The sequence below is a fragment of the Ixodes scapularis genome, unplaced genomic scaffold (assembly GCF_016920785.2).
Source record: "Ixodes scapularis isolate PalLabHiFi unplaced genomic scaffold, ASM1692078v2 ptg000058l_1__unscaffolded, whole genome shotgun sequence".
NCBI lineage: Eukaryota > Metazoa > Arthropoda > Arachnida > Ixodida > Ixodidae > Ixodes > Ixodes scapularis.
The window spans coordinates 509,390-514,210 of record NW_024609900.1 but is presented as its reverse complement, the minus strand read 5'-3'; the positions used below and the strand labels follow the sequence as shown (position 1 = coordinate 514,210).

Sequence of the window (4,821 nt, the reverse complement as noted above, 5' to 3'; positions counted from 1 at the left end):
AACAGGTCAAGGAAGTCATATAGTTCACAAGCGGTGTACCTTTCGGGAAAAAGGCTTCCGCGAAAGCCTCAATATATTCTCTAGAGAACTGTTCAGGTCACCAGTCCAGTTTGCCAAAAGAGGTCTTTGGAGAAAGAGCTCGCAGAGCTCTTCGCTGCGGTACGGGTCTCTGCAGTTAGTGCACCACATCAGCGGGCAGTCGATAAGGTGTGGAAGCACAGCGCTCGAGAGGACCTTGCAAAATCGTCCACAACGAAGAATCTCTGCCAACTGTAGAGCTCTCTCGACAAAGGTGCAGGTGATCTTGCACAGCCAGACAGCTTAAGGCCGTGGATAGCTGAGTCCTCCTTGGTCAAGGCTAGACACGAACTGATATGCTCCGTCACGTGATGCAATTCCCTCTAAGGGCAACTCCGCTTCATTTTTGATATTTAGAAAACTATGTAGCCCTCTTCAGTATCGTATAGGAAGACCCCATGTCAAATATTACGATCTAATTCCGTCAATATATTTAATAAACTGGCCAGCAAACCTCCAAGTGAGCCAAGTCGCCGAAATCTGCCAACTCTAGCGTGCGACGCGAGGCGCAATCGTCAGCGCAGTTAATGCGACGGAGTTGGAGCGGCATACCTTGAGCCCCTACGTCAGAGGCATGTGTACGTCATTCTCACGTTTTGTTTGTTTTTACTTCTCAGAGCGAAATTGAACGATGACGTCATGAGTTTCTCTTCCCGGTGTTGGCTGACCGGGCGTTCACGGGGTCACCGCAACGCGGATGCGCTAGTTTGCGCTGCCCTGCGCGCTTATCGGTCTGTTTCTCCACTCTCTTTCTCTTTCGTCTTCTCCCCTTCCCCCTCTCGCCCGGGCCGTCCACGCCACGCGAAGCGACCTGCGCGCGTCGCGTGTCCTGTCCCTCGCCCCCCTCCCGAACGTCACAAGACCACGTGGTTCGACGTGACGTGCCCATGACTCTGACCACACAAGACCAATGATGCCTGACGCAACCGAAGTTTCGGTTTCGGTATCAGCTGGTGTTTAAATTAGGATTACACAAATAATATTTCACATTTCGCGAATCCGAAGACGTAGAGTTGTTTAGTAGTGCTTTGTGAAATGGAATAACATGTAAGCCTAAATTTTTCGGAATTGAGCGGAGTTGCCCTTTAAGTTGCAGCTTGCATTCAGGGAAGGTCACCTGCAAAGTTGAGGAAGTTCTACACATTAGCCTTCCTTGCTTCCATTCAGACATTTCTATTGCTTTGCTAGGCTAAATGTTTCAGGTAATTATTTTCGAATTACGACAATTTCTACAAATAAAAATGGTCACCTTTTGTCCGCAAATGAAGGCCGAGTAGCCGGCCATGTAAGTCAGCGGTGCGAACTCAAGTTCAGAAGGGACTTCATTGTACTTCATCAAGTGCTGAATTTTCCAAAGCACACCAAGAGCTGTCTCAGTAACTGCAGGATTTCCTGTTTCACGTGCGGAGCTGGCACATTTCAGCGCCGTCTGGCACTCCAAACAAAAGGGCACATTTCCACATCTGGAAGCCTACAAAATGCTAACCTGTGCGCCGATATTGGGATTATTTAAGAAACTTGATCGGGTGTGCACTGACACTGTTCTCGAGAAACGGGGCGCCGGACATAAGATCAGTTAGATTGCAATATAACGAACGAAACTTGAGCAACTTTTCTGCCGTGAAAACTGCTGTTCTGGCATCAACTGGGTCGTTACCTTCGTTGAATTGGCGGACGCGGCTGAACAGAGACTCAACCGGGTCGCTGTTGAGAGGTCGCGTCAGAACATACTTAAATCTGAAATTAAAAAAAAAAAAAGTGAGCGAAAGAATACATTCTAGAAGCAAGTTTTTGTCTCACAAAAACACTTTTTGCTCCAAAAGTTTGTTCTCACTTGAGGTCAGTCAGGAGATACTCAATGACGGCGACCGTTGGCCTGGTTGTCATTACGGTTGCCTCAAAGGTCTCTCTCATGAGTGACTTGACCCGAGACTTCGTACTTTCGAGTTTAATATCCTCGAGGTAGCTGATGAAATCAACTTCAAGCCATGAGAGCCGATCGTCTTCTGGTCTGACGAAAGGCGTTTATCTAGATTTCCAGTCAGAGATATCATGGAGGTCGTACCACATTCTAGCCGCTTTCATAAATGTGATGGTTGAGGTAATATCCTGGAATTCTGGAGCCCTCTTGTGGGACTGAGGATTCTTCCGCAGGTATTCGTGGGTGCTAATTACTACAGGTGAAAATATTAACTTTGCGCGGCACACTTTCATCTGCTCTATATTGTTTGGTTCCACATGAGCTCGGCTCAGAAGTCGCACCGGTTTGACCAACAGATTCTCTTGAATGTTGGAGAGGGCTTTTTTTTTTTAAAAAAAGCCAACTTTGAGCATCTGTGCTGAATTAAATATATCTCTTTCTAGCAGATTCATCCTGAGGTTTTTGCTGAAGTGATTGGGGTCAAAACAGTGAAACAACGGTTCACCATCACGTACCGGATTCGGCACAACGTGCTGGAGCGTGTTGTCGTCACACATCTGTCGAAACATAGCGGTGTTTGTCTAGTTGTTGTCAGTGACGATGCGAACTATCCAAAATTGTGCCTCTTCAACCGCCTTCATGACACTGAGCGTAATAATCCGGAGCTGGTCGTCCTTCAAATATCTTGTAAAGGCATAGCCGACTGAAATCACGTAAGCTGTGGAAAGCCCACGTAGCACGAAGCAAAGGAGTCACTCGGCTACATCAGTGGCTCTTGATCGAGCTTCACATCTGATGTCAACAAGCCCAAGAATTCTGTCCACTTGTCGATCATAAATAAGTTTGCTGCTGGATCGACATTACGTTAATAATGAGGCTGCAGTGGGGCTCCTTCTCTGAGAGCAGACTTTATCTCTCTAACTGCAGCCGTTCTTTGACGAGGCTCGTGAGCCCGATCTCGCCCGTAGGCGACCCGACAGACTTCTGCAACGTACTTCGGCAGGGCAGCTTAAGGAGTTTCCATGCGCGTTGGGTCATATCCTTTACATGATGTCGCTTTCCATATTACGCATTCTCTCAGCGTTGGTTCTTGCCATGTTGCCCCTGCCTTGTCAAAATTCACTTTTTTTTCGATCACAAATTTTGCAGTCTTGTCACCTTCCGATGCGGATTTTGAAACATTCATCAAGGCTTGCACAGCTCTGTCCTCTTCGTATTGCTTTAATCTCTCTTGAAATTCGTCGCAGGTTTGTCGCAGCTTTTCCATTCACTCATTCAGTCTTTTGGCTTGCATTTGAGGGCGGTTCGCGTTTTTCTTGGCATCTTCCATGAAGCATGTCAAATTTAATGATGTCTTACATTCTTCCACTTTAAACTCTTTTTGCAGGCAAGGTTCAATGGCCTCGCACTCATCAACAGTTGGTCTTCTTTCTGCAGGGGACTGCATTTTGCATTGTTGACTTTTCCCGCTCGCATGCGACTTGGAAGCGATAGGTGGCACACGAACAAGCGTTTTGCGCTTCTTTGAACCTGCTGGTTGCATGTACAACGGATACAAGGGAAATGAGTCGGCACCGTTGTCGGTCGCAGCAACTTTCCCTTCATCCCTAACTTTGACCCCCTGCTCCTTAAAATGAAGGGACCACACGACGTTCCTGGAGCTTGGATGCCACTGGCTGCCCTTCTCGCTGCCTTGTCGCGAAATGTTCTTCAACCAGGTATCCCGGAAGTTCTCCCCAGACGGCAGCTCGTGATAGCAGAGTTCCGGATTTCTCGAAGCATTTGACTTACAACGCGGAACGCAACAGTGTTTAGGCATCGCGGGCTCCGTTACCCATGTGCACACTTTAAAAATGTGGAGAGACAGACAAAAGGCGGCTGTCTACAGTCTAAGTCTCGTCTTCTTTCTCATTCATCAGTGGCTATCGCCACAAAACTATGCTCTCTTTCATACTGTCACGAATGACAATTGATGAGACAATGATAACTGAAGAAACTAAACGTTTAATGGGGCGAACTTTTGCGCAAAACAAAAAGGGAACAAAAGAAAACAGCAGAGCTTCGCGGGCGTCGATGTCGGCGAAACCGCAGGATCGAGTGCTGAGGCGAGACTGACCTTGGCTTGCCACGCGCAGCCCCTTATGTACACGCGTGGGCATCTGGAATGGTCGACGTAGAAGGTTAGACGCGTAGAACATTCTAGCCTCGAATTAGCCAACACGGCTCTCGGATTTACCAGAACATCGCATTAGAGACAACAGAAAAGCTTACCCGCGGCCAGGAATCGAACGCTGGCTTTCTGCGTGGAAGGAGAGCGCGATAGACCCATTGCTCTCGGGCAGAGGGCGGGAGCGCGTCCGCAGAACGCGACCATGTTATGCTGGCAGCACTATTTAGGCGGCGCTATGACGTTCGATGTCGCAGGTGCAACGTTCGAATGCAAGCATCGGTCAGCATCTGTAGGCGCGCGATAACAAAACGTCTAAAAAGAGAAAAACTAAAATAAAAAAAGAATTATGGAGCTCGTGGACTCAGCGTCCCATTCAGCTTTATTAGTTTATTGTGCTCTTTCTAAGCTCCCGCAAGCCCGTATGCTTCACTTTACGTGATAGCAGAGCTGAAGCTACTTGCAGAAACATGTTCCCCTGAACGATGCTCGCACTGCACGAGCGCGCGCGCTTGGAACGGACACTGCAAGCTCGGAGCTCGCTCTTGCAGCCCCTGCTACGCTAACGGTTGTAATGGAACGGAGTAGAAAAAACTGTAGTGGGGAAGCGTGATGACGCACGTTCGAAACGCGAGCCATATATTCTATTTTGCTC

General features: G+C 48.2%; 1 pseudogene; it reads right to left on the bottom strand.

The window, feature by feature from the left end:
* Window positions 1-1,559: 1,559 nt before the first annotated feature.
* LOC115330272 lies at window positions 1,560-2,748 on the bottom strand (annotated as a pseudogene).
* Window positions 2,749-4,821: the final 2,073 nt, after the last annotated feature.